This window comes from Hakea prostrata, chromosome 5, assembly GCF_041222555.1.
Source record: "Hakea prostrata isolate BN-2017 chromosome 5, UWA_Hpros_2, whole genome shotgun sequence".
Taxonomy (NCBI): Eukaryota; Viridiplantae; Streptophyta; class Magnoliopsida; order Proteales; family Proteaceae; genus Hakea; species Hakea prostrata.
Genome location: NC_142604.1, coordinates 46,472,915 through 46,494,396, shown reverse-complemented (window position 1 = coordinate 46,494,396; position 21,482 = coordinate 46,472,915). Strand labels below are relative to the sequence as shown.

Below are 21,482 nucleotides of genomic sequence, written 5' to 3'. Positions count from 1 at the left end.
CGTCGTCAGGCAAGGCTATAAATATCAACCATTTGATAGAAATTTGGTAAGAGTCATTAACTCCCAAAAACTTACCTAGCAACTCTATTTTGCTTAGGAATTTATTCCTCCAAATGAGGACTTGTGTTTTCTTTGTTTAACTTGATCTTCAGATGTGGCTGCTTGACCCCTAAGTTAGCTCGCTCTCACTTTTCTTGTTGCTGTAATTCAAAGAAATTTGGAGCGAAGGCATCATTAGGTGATTAGATGGAAGGTGGTAGGTTTTGGAACAACACTTTTTTTTTATGTCTTTCATTAAGAAGAGCAAGAGGCTTGGGGTAGGGGAGGAGCCACCCAATGGAACGCAGTCATTCTTTTGAGCTCTCAACTGAAAGGGCCTTTCTGATTAAGACATCTGCTATGATAATAGCATTCCTAGGTAGATAGGTAATTCTAAAACCCAGAAAATTGCTAGCTAATGTGAAAATATCCTCCACAACAGGCTTGACTGTGACCTTTCACCATATGAACCAATTGTTGATTTTGAAATGACACTTAGTAAGCATTGTGAGGTAAATACGATTTTGGAAAATGATGCACAGTATAAATTGACACCCTTTACCATATCATTCGAGAAATTATCTTTTCTATCCCAAATGACAGGAGATCTTACTGTCCCAATTTTTTATTTTTTTATTTTTGGATTGTTATTGTTGTAATTGTAAAGTATTGACTATTAGCAACTGATCAAACACTTAGTTTATAAATAATTAACGGTTATTATTTAAAAAATATTTAAATGATTATCAAGCATCAACGGTCAATCCATCCTACCCAAAAATAGAATTTTCAATGGTCAATCAATATCGAAGGGTCCATGTTTGATACCCAAGAGCTTTGTCTTTCAGGGTTCTAGTCGCCGCGTTCATACTATTATCAATTAAAAAGGAGTAAAGGACCATGAAAATTAAATAAAATATCTAACGGTGGACCAACCCCAATTAATGAAAGTTCAAAATTCAAAACAATTCTCTACCAAAAAAATAATCAAAACAATTTATTAAAAATAAAATAAATAAAATAAAAAACCAAAACAATATATCCAAAAGAAAATAAAACAAAATAGCACTCAAGTCAAGCATGTCGGTTGGCGCAAAACATGACTCATCAACTCATCATTTCGATCTATTCACATTCAAAATTATGACCTGGTTGAGGTGTCAATTTTGAAATTGAACCGGTCATTTAACAATCAAACCGGCTCAACTTGAGACTTATTGGGTAAGGCATAAGAAGAGGATTGGAAAATTTATCGGTTTTTGGGCCTGGTTCAATCCAACTTCTCTATGACCTGTTAGGGAAAACCTATATGAGAAACTGAAAATTTTCAAAGAAACTTAAGACTTTTTTGTACAAATTTCGATAAATTTTATGGAGTATAGGGTGAGAGTTTGCATTTAAGCTAATTAAAGTGTAAAGAACACATTGATTGTATTTTGTTAAAAACATCAATGTAAATATGTCATTCAATGTACATAACATCAATGGAGAGTTGTCCAAGAGGTATACTATAAACTTAACTATTTAAGTATATAACATTCAATATATAATTTTTAATTTTAAAACATCAAATATAAAGTAATTGACAATAAAAAGAAAATACAATTCAGTGTTAAAAGGAGTGCATCGATGGATTCATCCTATGAGCTAAGTAATATTATGCATATAACATCCTCTCCTCCAACCAACGAATATAAACATTTCATGATTTTATGCATATGGTTGTCAAGATAATCGACAACTATAACTTTATAAGTTTGATTATCAATATGCCTAAGATAATTAGTCTGAGGGAATGCGTAATTTGGATAAGGAAGTCCTAATGGACTGGTGTTTGTCGTAATATTTGGAAAAACATGAAGAAAAAAAAATAAAAATTTGGGAAAGCTAAGAACCTTGCAAGAAAAAGTTTTAGATTTCCACGAAATTTGAGAATTTTTTTCTCATGAACCAACTGGTTGAACTAGGTTTCGACAATTTTCGACGTTTTCGATTGAAATTTGAGAGTTTTTTTGGTCCCCTGATTTTTCATTTTAAGGTTCCTAAAGACTGCGTTTTTTTTTTTTTTTTTTTTTTTATATATTAAAAGAAATTTTTTTTATAAAAACTTAAGCAACACAGTTACTACATACATGCATACTATAGTTTGTAAGAGCTAAATTAGCTATGCATGCAAATGTTTTCTGGATAGTAGAGGACTTAAACATGGTAATATGGGTCTTAATACAATCTTTTAGAACAAACAACAAAGGTATAAGATTTAGGGGCCAATTTAAAGTTTTCATCTCGGGATAGAAGTTGGCTAAGTTTTCTTCATTGCACCAAATCTCCTTTAGTTCGACTTTGTGTTGATCCGCAGCCTTGAGTCCTTCTAGTATCCCCTGTATTGTGACCTGTACTTTCGTCCCTTTGTTGATAATTCCTTTATTTAGATGTTGTATTTTCCCATTCCATATGATCCCTACACTCCATGCCGCCATGTCTAGTTCTGGATTGCATACGCCTGCACATAGTAACATGGGTAAAGGACAAGTATTATTGTAATTGCATATGCATATAGTTGTACTCTCATGAGTCCTATCTAAAATCTGTTGTGTGTGGGTTGGATCCGCCCTCTGAAGTGGATCGAGTTGGAGCTCCCGGATCCATTTAGAAGTTGCATGAAGTATATTTTCACAATTTGGCCCTTTCTTCGAGAAAGTAGCATTATTCCTTTCCTTTCCATAGAAAGTAGCACGTGATGATGAAGACCGACATTGTCCATTTTGTTGTTGCTTTATCCATTCCCCATGCTCGAGTCATAGTTTCACATAAGTCAAGAATGGATTCTGATTGTGCTGTGATATTTTCTATTATGAGTCCCAACATTCCTGCAGCCCACTCTTTTGGTCCATTCACAAGAGATGAATAGATGCCAATAAGTTTCATTGGTTTGGTTGCACAGCCTACACAGTGGTGAAGTGTTCATCCATGGTGTTAATGTTGTGGCTAAAGGCAGCCCTTTATTTAATAGTCTCCAGAAAAAGACCTTAAACTTCGGGTGTATTGGTAATTTCCACATAAGTTTCCACCATGTCTTGCTCCCTAGAATAGTTGTGGTTGGACTCATATTCTGTAGTGCTTCTCCAGCCAATTTGGTTGTTAGGACCCCGCTAGAAGCCACCAGTGAGATCCAGGTATCTTTTCCTGTGGTTAGCATTAAGTTAGGAGAGAGAGAAAGATGGATAGAGTATTCCTGTTTCTGAAGGTCTGTGAGTTGAGTACGCTCTCTACTGATGAATTGATTGGCCAGGGACCTAACTGCGGATCCCCTACAAGATAATTTGTGGTGGTTGTAATCCATGGATCAAACCAGAAAGAAGTGTTTTTCCCGTTGTTCACCCGTCTCATCACCAACTGTTGTAGGGTTGGCAGAATGGCACATATATTGTTCCACGTCCACGGTCCTTTTTTCTTTTTTGTTTTTGGATCAAAGGGAGATGTTTTTGGGAAGTATTTTGCCTTCAAAACCCTGGCCCACAGGGACTCTTCTTCTACTAACATTCTCCACCCTTGTTTGAGCAGTAATGCTTCGTTCATGTTAGCACTTTTTTTGAGCCCCAGACCTCCTTGGTCTTTTGGTTTACAGCATTGATTCCATGAGATAAGAGTCAACGGCTTTTTCTTTGCCGGGTTTCCAAGCCAGAAACGTTGGCAGATAGAGTCAATCTGGGAACACAGAGTTTGTGGGAATTTGAGGCATTGCATGTGGTAGATGGATTGTGGTTGCATGACTGATTTGATTAGGACTTCCCTTCATGCAAAAGATAGATTAGACGCTTTCCACATGGATAATTTTCTCATCATTCTATCCAAGATAAATTGGAGATTCTTTACTTTTGATCTCCCATGGAATAAGTTTGTACCAAGGTACATAGCATCTTTTCTCATTTCACTTATTCCGATAATCCCTAGAAGCGCAGTTTTTTTCTCTCTCGGCACATTTCTACTGAAATAGGCTGCACTTTTTTGCAAAATGATCTCTTGTCCTGTGAGATCAGAAAAGAGTTTCATTGCTGCTTTAATTGCAAGCACATCTTCCTTTTCAGCTCGACAAAAGAGAAACGTATCATCTGCAAAAAATAGATGAGAAATTTCTAGAGCCGTTTTGGCCACTTTTATCCCTTGGAACATGTTGAGGTGCCTATAAAATTCTGCAAATGCTGCATTTATTTGCTGGAATAAAGGTGGGGTGGAAAAATTCTTCCAAAAAAAAAAAAAATTCTACTTTTCCTAAAAGTGTATATTGTTTTGGTTGCTTGTGATGAGAAAGTGAGAGACAAGCTTCTTTGAATTAAGGAAATTTGTCTAATGAGGTGGCAGCCTAACTTTCCCACACCAAGGCTTTTTAAAACTTCACAAATTTGGTAGAATTTGGTAGAAAAGTTTGGAAAAGTAGAAAGTGGGACCCACCACTCACTTTTCCACAAAACCCTTTCATTTCCTTTCCTTCTCCCTCACCCCATTACACGTGGGGCCCACTTGTTTTCTTTTCCCACCCCTCTTTTGCAAACAAACGCAGCTTAGGGCTGCAACTGGCTTTGGGCCGGGCCGGGCTTTTGCAATCCCAAGCCCAGCCCTATATGTTATAATCTGAGCCCATTCCCACCCTGACCCTAGTTCAGGGTCAAGGATTATTGTCCCTGGCCCTAAGCCCTACAGGGCCAAGCCAAGCTCATTCCCGCCCTAATTGGCCCTAATTGGCCCTAGCTCTGACCCTGATTGTCCATCAAAAGTAATTGGCTACGAAGTGAACCGTAGGAATCATTAAGTCCCATAAAAAATTCAAGAAGCTGATCTCTATGAATAAGATCAGAATGCTTCTTTAGAAGACCACATGTGCAAGGTGGTAGATCATTATACGAAGAAAGCTCATCCCAGAGTCCTTTGAGAACCGTATAATAAGAAGCCAATGAAGACGTGCTTTGTTGATGGGTGGAAATGGCACGACGAATTTTCAAAAATGCGAGGTGCATTTTGTTGAGAATAACGAGCCTCAAGGTCGTCCCAAACCTCATGAGCAGTAGAAGTATAAAGGACACTATGAGCAATATCAGAAACAAGAGCATTGACAAGTCATGAAAAAACCATACTTTTATAGCGGATCCATTGAGAAAGCAAAACTGAATCAGAAACATGTTTTGAAAAAGAGCCGTCAATAAATTGAAGTTTGTTTTTCACTTCAAGGGCCATATGCATAGCAGGTCGCCAAGTCAGATAGTTATCACCCTTCAATGGTTGGGTGACCAAATTGGCACCCGGATTGTCCAAGTGATGAAGGAAAAATGGAGAAGAGGAATCCAAATCAACAAACTTAGTATTGGTAGCCATTGAAGAGGAGGTAGAAGAAGAGGAAGAAGAAGACGTGGTGAATAAGGATGTAGAATCGTGTTTATGCTGATACCATATTAAGACACAACCTCAGTAGTAGAAAATGGTTTAATAATTTCATATGAGAGAACCTCAAATATATAGACAGCATACATCCCATGCTGATAGGTAATTATGAACAATAAAGGAAAGATATAAAAGATGGAAATACAATACAAGGAAATGTTTGTATGGAAATATAATACATGGAAATGATTGTATGGAAAGAATTCGAATTGAAGGAATGATGAATGAAGGAATTCAAATGGAAAGAATTCAAATGAGAAGAGCAAATAATATGGAAATAATTCAAATGAGATGAGTGAATAATATGGAAAGAATTCAAATGAGAAACAATTAGGGAAAAGATGACTAAATTCTGCGCTTCAGTCTCCCCAAGCTTGAAACATCGGCTAAGAACTCTTTAACTCTATGTTCTGTTTCATGGCAAATTCGTTTCATATCGACCTCTGATCCTCCAAGGACACCTTTGTAGACCTTGCCATTGCCTCCCATCACAATTATATTCTCATCGGAGAATCCCTTTGTTGCATTGTAAATCTCCTGGTGAATGATCCTATGTGGCCAATACTCCAATTCCCAATCTTCCATGGCTTCTTTGTATCTCTTCTTTCTTCGTTTACTTTTATCCAGAAACAGAGCAACCTCTGCAATACAGTTAGTACAGCAATAAAACTACAGTTATCAGTTTATCACACAATGAAGTGATGAACCACTTTGAATTTAAAAAAGAACTCTTCCGAGAACAAAAGAAGAAAAATTCCTTGTTTATAGAGCATCACCAATAAAGAAATTTGAGTCACTGAAACTCCACACCAGATTTCTATGATATTGATGAAATCATAGCGAAAGTTCACCGTTTACAAGAAAAGCGGAAAACGGTTTCATAAAATTAAGCATTAAATTCTTAAAAAAAAAAAATTGACGCATGAGATTAAATCCAATAAAATGGAGGGCCAAAATTCGGGGCGTTCAGCCAGTGTATTCTCATGACCGTACCGCTACATTTTTTCCTTAATATAATTACAATTTTAAACATTATTTTAAATAATTTAAACATCTAATGAATTAGATAGGAAGGGTATTTTGAGAAAGAGAAATTTAACTACGCCGTTTGAGTTCGTGCTCAATTAATGATAATTATTATATTAATTGATATTGTATTTATGAATAATACGTATAATTTTGGATATCTTTCTTATGATTTAAATACCTAATGAATTGAATAGGTTATGGTATTTTGGAAAAAGAAATGTAGAAATGTCTTTTTAGTTTATGCTAATGGTAATTAGGGGTGTTAATTGCTTATCGAAACCGTTTAACCGTATCAAACCGCACCGTACCGTACAGTACTGAAACCGAATTTTTTCGATACAGTTCCGGTTTTAGGTACTCATACTGTCGGTATGTACCGAATTTGTGCCGTACCAAATTAAGAGATATAAATTGTAATTTTACAATTAGAACACTTTATATTTACCTTATCCCTAATTCCCTATTTCAGTTTTTCGTTTCATCATTTGTTCCTTTTCTTAGATTTACTTGTTTTGTCTCTATTAATTAGATTTACTTGCTTTATCTTTGTTAATTTCAAATTCTATCGATTGGTTGATCACAATTTAGTGGCATAAGTTCATTCGTACCAAAATTGTACCGCACTAGATATTGTGTTTAAACCATTTTCCCATACAGATTTAATACCGAAACCATACCGAACCGCTTTTGTAAATACCAAAACCATACCGTACCATTTAAATTTGGTACGGTATGGTTCTGATTTCGGTATTCAAAGTTGGCATCGTACCAAATTATCGAAACTGTACCGATTGATACCTTTGGTAATATGATAGTATAATAGGATGTTCAATCCACAGCTTAGCTTACGTAATATTTTAAAGGAAATATGGGTAGTAATTTTCCCTAATATCTAGTGATTCTTGGAATCTAAGAAGAAAATATACATTCTTATCTTGGCTTAATGAACATAGCGTCGCTTTGGCCGAGTGGTTAAGGCGTGTGCCTGCTAAGTACATGGGGTTTCCCCGCAAGAGTTCGAATCTCTTAGGCGACGTAATATTTTCTTTTTCTCCAAATTTAATTATGGTTTTGAATCTTTTGATAACCAAAAATTAGAGCAGGAAAATTCATGGGCTCTGTCCACCAAAACCTTGGTGCTCTTCACTAGCATCCAACTTTTTTTTTTCTTTTTTTGGGTTTGCACCACAAATGAGAGTGTTATTTCAGTATGGAACCAATAGTGAGTACAATATTGAATAAATTTACCTCATTAACATTACGATGAGTGTATTCCATAACATCATTAAATGCACTGTCTATATCAAGATATCTCCCAATGTCGAGTATATCCGACTGGAACTTGTATCCCGTCGGTTTGTCGGGGATTTTAGAAAAGGTGTTCTTGCACTAATGGCCATCTTTAATTGCTCCAAACACTTGGGCAAATGGGATGAGTCAACCTAACTGAGAGAGAAGTAGTGATCCACATGCATCCGACGGTCCATCATCATCAGGCAAGGTTATAATTATCAATCATTTCATAGAAATTTGGTAACAGTCATTAAACTCCCAAAAACTTGTGTTTTCTCTGTTTAACTTGATCTTCGGATGTGGCTGCTCGACCCCTAAAAGTTAGCTCACTCTCACTTTTCTTGTGGCTGTAAATCAAAGAATTTTGGAGCAAAGGCATCAATAGGTGATTAGACCAAAGGTGGTAGATTTTGGAATAGTACTGGAACAACACTTTCTTTTTTTCTTTTTTTTTTTTGTCTTTCATTAAGAAGAGCAAGAGGCTTTGGGGGGGGGGGGGGGCGGAGGGAGGGAGGAGCCACCCAATGGAACCAAGTCATTTTTTTGGGCTCTCAACCAAAAGGGCCTTTCTGGCTAAGACATCTGCTTTTATAATAGCATTCCTAGGAACATAGGAAATTCTAAAGCCCAAAAACTTGCTAGCTAATGTGAAAATATCCCCACAACAGGCTCTACTAAGAGAGGGTAATCTCTGAGCTATGACCTTTCACCATATGAACCAATTGTTGATTTTGGAACAACACTTACTAAGCATTGTGTGGCACATATGATTTTGGAAAACGACACACTGGGAGATCTTTGGGTGTTCTTTTTTTTTTAATTTTTTTTTTAATTTTTAGCAACTGAACAAATACTTAGTTTATAAATAATTAACGGTTATTATTTAAAAATATTTAAATGATTATAAAGCATCAACGGTCAATCAATCCTGCCTAAAAACTGAATTTTCAATAGTCAATCAATCTCGAAGGGTCCATTTTGATACCCAAGAGCTTTGTCCTTTTAGGGTTCTAATTGCCGCGTTCATGCTACTACCAACTAAAGGGAAGTAGATGACCATGAAAATTAAAAAATATATTTTCCGCTGGACCAACCTCAATTAATGAAGGTTGAAAATTCAAAACAATTTTATCAAAAATAACAAAAACCAAAAAAATCAAAACAATACCCAAAAGAAAATAAAACAAAATAACACTCAAGTCAAGCATGTAGGTTGGCGCCAAACATCATTTCGATCTATTCACATTCAAAATTGTGACCGGGTAGAGATGTCAATTTGAAATCGAACTGGTCTTTTAACAATCAAACCGGCTCAACTAGAGATTTCCTTTGTTTTTTAGTCAACAATATGAAATTTTCATTAAAGGAACAAGTCAATATACAAAAAGGAGGGAGAGACAACAAAACAAGGTAGGATACCCCACCAATGCCGAAACTATCTAAACCGATTGGGTCTTCTAGCCAAGCAATTAGCAAAAATATTACAAGACTTAGAAATATAAGAGAATTTAATAATATGAAAGTCTAAAATAAGATGAGAAATCTCAGAGGTAAGACTTAAACTCACCCAATAAAAAGAGTTTTCAACATGAGATTTATTGGATAGGGCATAGGAAGAGGATTGAACAATTTGTCGGTTTTAGGGTTGGTTCGATCCAACTTCTCAATGACCTGTTAACCTAAAATGAATGGATCAAACTACTAGCCGAACCAAATTATTTTTAAAAATCAACCTATCTTTTCACATGTTATAAAGATGTTGATTTATCTAGAATGTGGATCACCTCCCTGTCAAGGGCGAACAATATGTATGGTTCAAGACTTTAACAAAGTACATACGTTATTCTCCTGGAACTTGATCCGGATTCATTTATCTGGGTATGATGCTAAAAAAGACATCGAAAATTTAAATATAAATTTTAATTTAGAACTGGCTGAAACTATTGATAATGGATTGATAATGATCTCAAAACTGATTCAAACCTTAAATCCAAACCTAAAAGGCACCAGTCCAAAAATGGAATTGATCAAAATCAAAATCTTGCTAATAGTACATTTTTGAATTTGGTGCTTTCAATCTAAAACCGAAAAACCCATACTAAATTATGATTTATATCTTTGTATTCAATACTTCCTTCCTATGCATGATATTGTTCTATCATACTTCAATAGTAGGGGTGTCAATTTATAGGCCGAACTATTAAAACCGAACCGTACCGACCCGTTATAGCCTGAACAGGCCCAAACCGAACCTTAATGGGCCGTAATTGGGTTGAGGGTTGTGGAGCCCGCACCAACCCGAAACCGAACCGAACCAGTTTTACAACCCGTTATAACCCGTTTTGTAATTTTACATTAAATAGTATTTAAATAATTATATTACCATAAGGTAGTTGGTATAGACAATTAAAAGAATTAAGCATGAATTCAAAGATCAAATAGTCATTTTACTACTAAATAGTTAATATCTAAGTTTTTGATTTCTATAGGATGGGTGGGATTTTTTTAATAGAAATTGACCAATAGCAACTTTGCTTTTCATATAATTTTCGTTTTTGTTGTAGGATGCTCAATTGTTTCTTCTTGTTCTTTTTCTTATATATCATAAACCATTAGTCAACCCGAATATAAACCGTTAGCCCGAACCCAAACCACACCAAATCGAAATCAGCCCGAAACCGTTATTTTGCTAATAGGCCGTGTTTGGACTAGATGTTTTTCACCTCCGAAATAACCCCAAGCCACACATTGACACCCCTACTTAATTGTGAGTTCTACGAAGCTTGTTCCAAGAACCATCTCTCCTAAACTAGATTAAGAAAATGAAAAATGGTGCACTAACCAAAAATAAAAACTAAAATAGAGGGAGCAAAGTCAAGCATATTTCTTGACCCAGATGAATGGGTAGTTTTTCATTCAAATTCTAATTATTTTAAGTTGAGACTTTTACGTCTTCTCTAATCTCAATAAAGCTTCAAAGGTTTGGTCCCCTCAAGATCTTTTCAAACCACAATCATTAATGATGATTTTAAACAGATCAGATTTGTGGAATCACGCGATTGGATTTGGAATCGGTCGTGTTAAGTTGAGTATGAATAAGTTTTAGCCAATTCTGACCAAATCTAATTGATTTTAAAACGATTTCAAGAACCCAAATCGTTTTAGGTTGATGTCATACCTGATTCCAGAGTTTTTTAGAAAGGTTGAATTTGGAAAATAGACTTTTTGATTAACTCATTACCATTCAATAGCTGATCTTGATGGTTTGTCTTATTTTCAATTTCAATGTGAATCAGATGTCAAACTGAAGGGTTTCTTTCATGGATTTTTGGCCATGTATCTATTTTTCAAATAGATTTTCAAACTTCCAACCAAATTGTTACTTTTGTTCATTAAAATTCAATTAACTTGTTTTCCCCCTAAAATAAAAAGAAAAAAAGAAAAAGAAAAACCCTCTTAGACTTTGTCTTTCAGTTGAATTAAAACATGTTCCCATTATATTTATGAGTTGAGTCTGTTAATGGACTTCTTTGCGTTCCTACATGATAAATTGCTTCAAAGTGTTTCCATTGCACTATGAATGATTATTAAATTGTCCTGGTGACTTGAATTCTTGTAGTTGGTATTAAAGAATGACCTGTAATGAAGTTTCTTAGACAATCTAAATCACATCTCTAACCGAAGTAGAGACTTTAGATTGGGAGGACTTTATGGTTTTTGTGGTGTCATTTTGAATTGTCTTCAAGGCTTTGCCTGACTAATTATGGTGGTCGACTAGGGTGATGAGTTTTTTTTTTGACTGTATTATGAGTGAGTCTCCATTGGGAATTTTTTGTTATTTTTGCATCCACAAGGTTTCGATCTTGTCGGAACACTTTTAAGTGGATCAAATGGGAGATGATCTACACTCACTTGAGACCTTCCCTTTTGGTTTCTTCATATGTATTAATAGTCTTCGATAAATAAAGAAAAAGAGTTTTCTTTTTTTGATGTAATCTAATTTTTGATGGCTCAATTATATGAAATATCTTTTCATGTTCCTTAAATCTATTTTTATTTGTGTTCGTGATTTCTTGGTATTCATTATAACAAATTAAACAAATATAAAATCAATGAAATGAAATGGTTAGATATTTAAATTCAATTTTCATTTCAAAATAAAATCCCATAAAAAGAAGAAAGAGAGAAAGGTAAGGCACTATTTTTATTTTTTATAATACAAAAAATTTCATTATATGAAAACTTCTATGATGAATAAAGAAAAAATGAGTTTTCTTTACTTGTTGATGTAGTATACTTTTTTGACGTGTGAATTATATACAATTTTCATGTTCCTTAAATCTATTTTTATTTGTGTTCGTGATTTCTTGGTATTCATTCTAACAAATTAAATAAAAAAAAAAAAGAGAGAAAGGTAAGGTGGTATTTTTATTTTTTATTTTTTATTTACAAAAAATTTCATTATATGAAAACTTCTATGGTGATTAACCAAGAAAGGACAAAAAACTGTTTGTAGAATGAAACTTATTTGCAACTTGTAAGCCCACCCAACTAGAAAATTTGCAAAAATATTCCTAGTTTTGAAAATTTGACCATAACTCCACAACAATCGAAATACTCAAATACCAAATAAACTAGATTCACCTTCCTTCCAGTTGAACTCAATATTTTAGAAGGTTTGGCCAAGTTTTTGGGAGACGTATCCCTTTTAACTTTTCCTATTCAATTGACCATTCAACTATTCAAGAGAGATGCATTAGAACACTTCATAGGAAGGCATCTAACTTCAGTTTCTTCCATATCAATTGGTTTATTTATTGTTTTTTTTTTTGCATTGAAGTTAAAGACTACAATTATCATCAATTAACTTATATTATATCATATTTAGAAAACAATTAAATATAGAAGCCTTGTACACTTGAGTATGATTAGACAAAATTAATAATTTCCCCCCCTTTATCTAAGATCAAGAGACAAGTCAACTATAAAAAATCTAATGATTTGAGGCTATGAGCTCATATAATTTTTGAAGATTCTGGTTGAGCTAGAGGAGTTCAAATCTCTTATTCATAGGGATAGAAAGATTGTGTTCTTTTCACATTCTTCTTTTTTCATTAAAAAGATGATTTGCCAATCTCAAAAGGCATTGTCCTGGCAAACTAAAGGTGGGATCTTCAACCCGGGTTGCACATATGTGGTGGGGAGGTCTTCCAAGTGGAATCCTCTGTTCTCACACATATAAGATTTCAACTACCGGAAGCCTTACTTGAAGCGGACCAATCTCACCACTTGGACCAGGCTCCTCTTGGCCCTTTTTTTCACATTCTTCTACCACACGATTAAGAAGATGATTTATCTCAAAACAAGGCAAACAAAAGGTGGATCTTCCTTTTAAATATGTGATGAAGATGTGTGACGAGAATCCTTTATCCTCACAAATAAAAGAACTCAACTCGAGAAAGACCAGACCTTGACAGAGCAATCTCACCATTGCCCTAGGCCTTATCCTCTTAAGCCCTCTCCATTGTATATGAGGGAAAATTTTGTATATTAATATATTTGCTCATGTATACATTCATGCCTCTTGTATAAGATATTCAAATTTAATGAATTCTAATGTAATTCCATTGGGATATTTGATCTTTAAACTAATTAAGATACCACAAGATTCAAACTCAAATATCTCAATCGTCTATTAGTCAAATTCAGCTAATTCAATAAAATCAAGGGTGTCAAAATTGAACCATAACAAACACCTAAATCATAAAGTATCTCATAATTAAACGTGAGTCAGAGGATTAAATGCATAGTGCTCATCAAGAAGCATCCCATTCATTCAAATCTTTTCGAGTATTAATCCTTACGATTTGTCTGGAGATTAAGGGGATAGATGACACATCTAAGCCCATGTAAGTCTGAATTCTCCAGCAAGATTGTGTCCTTAACTTGGTCATCAAGCTTTCGACCACCTTCAATCTTAACCCTTCGTCTCAATGAAAGGGATCCTATGATTGAGATTTGCCTTTTCAATAAATGAGGTATGAAATTGATATATAAACAACACATACAAAACTGTCAACCCAGTTGCAATTACTTTGGCATTAACTCTCCTGCAAGTTCCAAAGAGAACATTCGATATTGGAACATTAAATCTTCAATACGAAGATCTGTATTCTTTAGAACTTGACTTCATCATTGGATGTGGCTTCCCGTCCTCAGAGGTGGCCCACCCTCACATCTTTTTTTGATCCACAGGAATTTGGTTCGGGCCAACAGTGGACCAAGTTGCATGTAGGCAAATTTTGGAGCAACATATCCAAATTGAAACTAACTGATTTTTAGTCTCGTCTTGATTAACTTTGTGGTTTGATTGTGGATAAAAATCGAGTTGGTTCAACTTTTAGCATAGTAGTGACAGTCTCCCATGTAGAGATAGTAAGTCTAAAGAAATCATAGGTTTAAACCTCTATTCATACTACGCCTTCTCCCCTCCTCCCAGAGTGTTTGTGCACCCAATCTTAATGACTAATTTGATTGTGATTAAAAAATAAATAAATAAAAAAAGAAAAGAAAAAGAAAAAGAAAAAGGAAAAGAAAAGGAAAAGAGAAAAAGAAAACGAAAAGAAAGAAAGAAAGAGAAGAAAAGAAGAACTTTCAAAATCAAAGACCATCAATCATCTTAACCTTTTCTTTTCTTTTCTTTCTTTCTTTCTTTATTTTTTAATTTCTTTCCATAACTTTTTCTTATTTCTGATTTCTCCATTTCTTATAAGTTGAAATAGGAGAAATACTTGTTGGCTATTGAAGTTTTTTGCGGAAATATATTTCTTTGCTATGAAATTTGAAGAAGAAAATTTAACGCCACATAGTGGGTAGAGATCTTATTTCTAAGATGGTGGAACATAGGCCTTAAAATTGAGTCCAATTCCTTTGTTTTCAGTAGTAGATGATAATCTTATTTTGATCCTATCACAATATATTTAGGAGAATCTGCCTTGTAATCTTTAGAGAGGGTTCTTCTCATGAATGTATGGTGGAGGGGTGTCAAGATAGGTTTATCCTCTAGATCTCGACTCCTTAGAATTAAGGCTCTCACTTTTTTCATAGGTTATCCTCTAGATCTTGACTCCCTCCTTTTGTGGGATAATGAATTCAAGCTTTTAAACACTGCAACACGTCCTAACATTAAATTATAGTTACTTATGATGAACTTAGTCTAAGATTATGCCTCATTCACATCTTTCTACCACATATTTTTAGAGGGAGTTTAGATTATTTTTCATCAAGGAAGAACAATGTGTTCTTTTAACGGTTTTAAATTACACAATACAAGGTGTGACTCACATGAAATTCACTAAGATTTTTATTGTTGCATTTTTTTTTAATATTTATAAGTAAGTCCCACTATCTGCTCTGTGGTTCAAAATGGTCAGGGAACACACTGTTCTTCCTTGATAAAAATGTGATCTAAACTCCTCATAAGTCAGATTAGGGATGGATGAATCCCTTTTCATAATGTATGATAGAGAGATGAAAACAAATACAATCTTTAACATCCCAACTTCCTTAACATTCCTTTTAGTAATAAAAGATTTCAAACTCTAATGAACCAGTGGAGGTGTTATTGAATTGTAATAAAGCATCTCATGCACCTAAATCATTTGACAACCAGATTACACCATGCCCTTGGAAGCAGTTGAAAGTTGAAAGTTGAAAGGTGAAAGCCCAAGAAGCCAAGTAGGTAACAAAAGAAACGTTTATTTATTTATTTTGTTGGTTCAAACAAAACAAACATTTTTCACCACTAAAGAAAAAAAGCATTATTCAAATGCATATTTGGTGATCTCACCTGTTACCCCAAACACATACCACAGCTTCTGAATCCATTCAACGGTCAACACCATTAACATAACTCAGTGTCCTAAACAGGTATAATGTATACTTAAGGTTGGGCTATTTCGTCCCTAAAGTGGGATTATAGAGACAGATTTTTCATTGTGTCAATGTGTCAAACAGTTGGTGGGCACCTATCCTTAGCGTCAAAGTCAGGCCGAGTCCTGAAAAAGCAACTCAAGAAAGCCAGTCACACTTGTTTTAAAATTCTAATTCCAGGGAGGAAGAGAGAGAGAGAAGCAGAGGAGAGGAGACGAGACAAGGGGAGGTTACAACTTGGGGAGGTTTTGTGTTTCCCACAAGGCCGCGTAAATGCGTGTGAATTGTTTCCATCCTCCATCGTTCTTCCAAGTCCGAGTTTTCTGGTATCTATAAATACTCAATCGCCTCCTTCTTCGGGAAACCAAAAACATCACTCAACGGATCTATTTCATCTCTCTTAGCATATGTCTCAGAGAACAAACGTACCTCATTCTTCTTCTATCGCCTTTGGCCTTCATTCTCATCTCCTGGTTTCCAGTGAGATGAGCCCTAATTCCAACTGGTCTTATTGTTGTTGCTTTTCATCTTCTGATTCTTAGTTCTTCACCCCTTTCAAGCTTCACCCGTTAACCACAGAAATCAACAAGCACGGTTCTTGAAAACCCAAATCAAATCTAAAAACCAGATCTTTCAGATTGTGAAATGGGTGTTAAAGGATTCGTCGAAGGAGGCATAGCCTCAATCATTGCAGGGTGTTCTACCCACCCACTAGATCTCATCAAGGTTCGCATGCAGCTTCAGGGTGAGTCCAGCGTTCCCAACCCAGCAACCATTCAGAATCTCAGGCCAGCTTACGCCTTCAACGCCTCCTCCGGTTCAAGCGTTCTTCACGCTTCTCCTCCACCTCCACCACCTCCACCAAGAATGGGACCCGTTGCCGTCGGCGTCAAGATCTTCCAAACCGAAGGCGTCGCAGCCCTCTTCTCCGGCGTCTCCGCCACCGTCCTCCGCCAGACACTCTACTCCACCACCCGCATGGGCCTCTACGACATCCTCAAGCAAAAATGGACGGACCCCAACTCGGGGAAAATGCCACTCGTTCGCAAGATTGCAGCTGGCCTTATCGCCGGAGGAATCGGTGCCGCCGTCGGCAACCCAGCCGATGTAGCCATGGTGCGGATGCAGGCCGATGGCCGTCTCCCGGCGGCGCAGCGCAGGAACTACAAGAGTGTCGTTGATGCCATAACCCAGATGTCGAAGCAGGAAGGAATCCCAAGCCTGTGGAGAGGATCTTCATTAACGGTGAATAGGGCCATGATCGTTACAGCATCACAGCTCGCAACATATGATCAGGTGAAGGAGACGATTATTGGGAACGGTGTTATGAAGGATGGGCTTGGAACCCATGTAACTTCTAGCTTTATTGCTGGGTTTGTTGCTTCTGTGGCTTCAAATCCAGTGGATGTGATCAAGACAAGAGTGATGAACATGAAGGTTGAACCAGGGGCGGCGCCACCCTACTCCGGCGCCATCGATTGTGCGGTGAAGACAATAAAGGCCGAGGGACCAATGGCTCTCTACAAGGGTTTCATTCCAACGATATCAAGGCAAGGTCCCTTTACTGTGGTTCTGTTCGTGACGCTTGAGCAGGTTCGGAAGCTGCTCAAAGATTTCTGAGCTTTTTCTCAGATTAGAGATGATGACGAAGAAGAACATTTCTCATGGAGATGAAATGGAAAATTAGCAATAATGATTCAATGTCTTAATGGGTTTTTAAGATCCATGAAGTCCAGGAATCATCAGATGGAATTAGGGGTGGGTTGAAAGTTGAAACTACATTAGCAATATGTTTTATTGTGTTTCTTTTGTTCTAATTGATATATGGTATTCAAATCTGAATGATTTTATCAGTTGATGGTTTAAGATTGTTCATATGGTTGGAGCTGCTAGCTAGGTTAAGAAAATCTAAGTTCAACTCTGGCTTCAATCAACCAAGATTCAAGAAGTCCTACCCAAAAAAAAAAACAAGAAGAAGAAAAAAGGGCGATTCTGGGGGAGTTGTGGCGTGTGGTGGGCACGTGTGGGCCTGTGAGAGATTTGGTAATATCATTGAAATTGCGCGTGGGGTTCATGAAAGATGGTACGTGGGCCAGTGGGGGTTCGTTGTTTTTTTCTGTTTTTGATGGTGTTGGGGGCATTGAATGCGGCGAGGTTCGTGGAAGGGGAATTAAATCAAACAGGTGATGTGGGTCATGGATGGTAGTGAAGGGGTTTTGTTTTTGTGATTTGTAGAGCGTGGTCATGTTGTGTAGGGCCCTCTATACGTGGCATTGACTTCCAAGGACTCCAATGGTGGGAATAGAGAGAGAGAGAGGAAGGGAGGGTTCACCATACCGTTTGTCTCGCTTTTAACCACCTACGAGAAAGAATCGAAATATCGACCGTTGGCAGTAGGTGTTGCGTATTTAATGTACAACATTCAAGTTAACTTCGAGAAAGAGAGAGAGGAATTGAACCAGTTGGCCGACTCTAGGTCTAACTGTTAAGAGATTTGTGTTCCCCTCATCTTTTGACTCGGGTTATTTACTTGTCAAGCCTAGGGAGAGACGTGAACACCCTTAAAATTTCTTTAACATATAATAAGAGGTGGGACTCCTTGCAAGTCTCATGTGGATTCTATCTCTATTGAGGGGGGTGGTGGAGTCTGGATCCTCACCCCGTTGGGGTAGCACAGAGTGCTCCCCGATGGCTTCCCAACCACACAACCATGTGGAGCCCACATGTAAAAAACACTTTTTGAAAAAAAAAAATTTAAATTTTCACCTGCGGGGCCCACATGATTATTGTGTGGTCGAGGGAGCACTATGTGCTACCCCGACGGGGTGAGGATCCGGATTTGTGGTGGAGCAGTGGAAAAATACATATATCTTTCCTAATAGGGAGATGATTTGGACTGTCATACTTCTTCACTATACAGTAAGAGTGAAGCTTAGTCTAATAATGATAAAATGAAAGGTAAAATTCCTAACTCTAGAATTAGGATTTAACATTCGAAAGGACCCATCAAAATCATGCTAGGCTAGTGCTTTGTAGTGCCCAACACTGGATAGACACTACATGAATTTCATTAAAAATTTTCTCAGGTGAAGAGAGGTCAAGTTCTGGTATTTCACACATGAAAAGATGACTACAACGGTCTTTTAAAAAATAAAAAAATTAGAGAGGAAATTAAAAGATTTGAGAAGAAATAGAAAATTAAGTAACTCTCATTAATATTATTTGATAAGAAAAGCATGAGAAAAACACTCAATTTACCCTGATCTAGACTCGAATTAGCCAAGGTGCTCCATAAAGGAACAACATATTGTCTAGAAATTACATAATGTCATTGTCATGATGGTGACGCCAAGGGCAGTGTGACTTTCGAAAACGTGTAGGAGTCGACGGAGAGATTAATTTTAGACGTGGAAGGAAAACAGGTGAACTAATAGGAGTTCCTTGCTTCTCTAATTTGATTATTAGAATACTCTTCTTAACCGTTTTCACTTTTCAGAATTGACTTCTCAACTAATTTACGTTCTTACCCGAAATTGTCTCTGTCTTCTCACTCATATTTTCTACGTGTTTTCATATCTTTATCTATCTTTAGCAAAATGTCATTATAGACAAGTTTTTTTTTTTTGTCTAAATTATAGAGAAAAATTATCTCATCTATTTAAGTAATTATAAAATTATTCTTTGAGACACATAATCGATTAAAGAGCAAGTTAGCCAAATGAACCTCAATTTTTATGTTTTTCTAAAGTTTCATTACTGTCGCGTGATATTTATATACATCACAATTCGAGTGCAATACGAAATATATTTGTGTGATCACAAATAAAGATTCAATGATTAGAACACCATTTATACATGTTTTTATTCAAGCGACCGTGAGTTTTTTTTTTTTTTTTTATTCAAGTGACCCCAAGTTGTTCTAAAAAAAAAGCAACAATGTAAGAAGTGGATTAGTTTATAAGAATTTTGTTGGAGAAGGAAAAATATTTTTATCTAAACAATTGTGTGGAGACTTCCTTTACCACTGGTGAATGATATCTTATTATCCTGTATCATACATATTTTTTTATTTTAAATATGATACATATTTTTTATTTTAAATAAAGAGTTTTATGTAAGAAAACTATACTATATTATGTCGAAGGGATTTATATGTTAGTTAATTATATAATTTGGTATCTTTCTTACACGTGTTTTTTTATTCAAGCAACTGTGGAGAAAAAGAACAAAATGAATCAAATCTATATTGTATTATATATTCTTTCAAAATTCGAATTTTTTTATGATCCCTTTTTGTTTCACTCTTTATAGCAAGTCCGGATTAGCTATCTGTCAGAGAAGCATTCAGTGCTCCCCGACGGCTTTACCACCATAAATACAGGGGGACCCAGGGGTTGGGTGATGGTTTTTTTTTTAATTAAATTTTTTAATTTTTTTTTAACCTGTGGGTCCCACAGGATTTGTGGTTGTAAAGCTGTCGGGGAGCATAGAGTGCTCCTCTGACGAGGTGATGATCCAGATTCCGGTTGCTCTCTGTGTCTAGTGTATATTAATAAATTTTCATACCTCTTGTCCAATACAATATATAATAAAGTAGCATAATTAGATTCAGAGATGATTCTAAATGGCTACCTTATTTCATTCATCCTAAATAACATACAAGGTAAAAAAAAAAAAAACCATAGCAAAAATAAAATCTAGGAGAGAAATTTGTTATCCAATTTATGCAAGGAATGGATATTGAGAGATGAACCTAGAAAGAGTAGAATTTTCAACCACACATTCAGTTCAGCGGTCCCAAAAGCCAAGTGGCCTAAATATGTTCAAAGAATACCCAAGAAGAATACGAATGCCAACTTAGCACGTTCTCCTTGTGAAAAATGCCAAACTACTCTAATGGATTTGCAACGGAATTTTATCAGGTCCATTTCTCTCTTAATGAAAGACACATGCATATTAGTCACATCCAAAAGTTCATATTAAATTAGAATAAAAAAATTTATTTTCTAAATCTTTTCTTACATTTGGATGTAACTGATAGCTATGTGTCCTTCATCAAGAGGGAAATGGACTAGATAAAATTTTGTTTGCAACTTGATGGCCAATCCAAATGAACCAATCTCTAAAAAAAAACTTTCTCGTGTTAAATATTTAATTTTCAAAAGAATTTCCATAATCAATTTCAAAGTGACGAGGAGGTAATCCAAAAGGGTTTGAAAGTGCCAAAGGTTCGAATCTTGCATATGCGAGATTGCTAGATGGGATCGTCCTTGGGAGCAGTGCCATGCCCAGCAACGCATGATCCAATTGCATTTTGGGGTCCGAAGCAAATCTAGACAGTTGAATGGACACTTCACTCAATAATCCAGATTTGCTCTGGACTCCAAAATGGCTAAGATCTTTGACGGCTGAAGTAGCGCTGTTTCCAAGCAAAATCATACTAGATGAGGGTAGGACAGTTGGGAGGTGGGGGGAGAAGGTTACTCAAATATAGAATAAGTGATACCCACAGAAAATTGAAATATTAAACCAATTATTTTACATGTGAACCAAAAATTGGAATATACCAAAAAAAAAAAAAAAAACCAAAAATTGGAACACCATAACAAATTGATTCTTTTATTCTATTTTCTTTCTGTGGTGGAGTTTGTGAGGGTGGAGGGCGGCAAGGTTGGAAGGTTAGATCGGATAAGATAAATGATGTGAAATCTTCATGTTGGAGAGAAGGGATTAGGGTTTCGAAGAGAATCAGC

At 36.0% G+C, this 21,482-nt stretch overlaps 1 non-coding gene and 1 pseudogene across 1 annotated transcript; both read left to right on the top strand.

Annotated features, from left to right (window-relative positions):
- Positions 1–7,458: 7,458 nt before the first annotated feature.
- TRNAS-GCU (transfer RNA serine (anticodon GCU)) lies at positions 7,459–7,540 on the top strand. Its single transcript has one exon. It is a non-coding gene; the product is annotated as a tRNA-Ser (tRNA).
- An 8,361-nt stretch (positions 7,541–15,901) lies between these two features.
- LOC149016149 (mitochondrial uncoupling protein 5 pseudogene) lies at positions 15,902–17,582 on the top strand (annotated as a pseudogene).
- Positions 17,583–21,482: the final 3,900 nt, after the last annotated feature.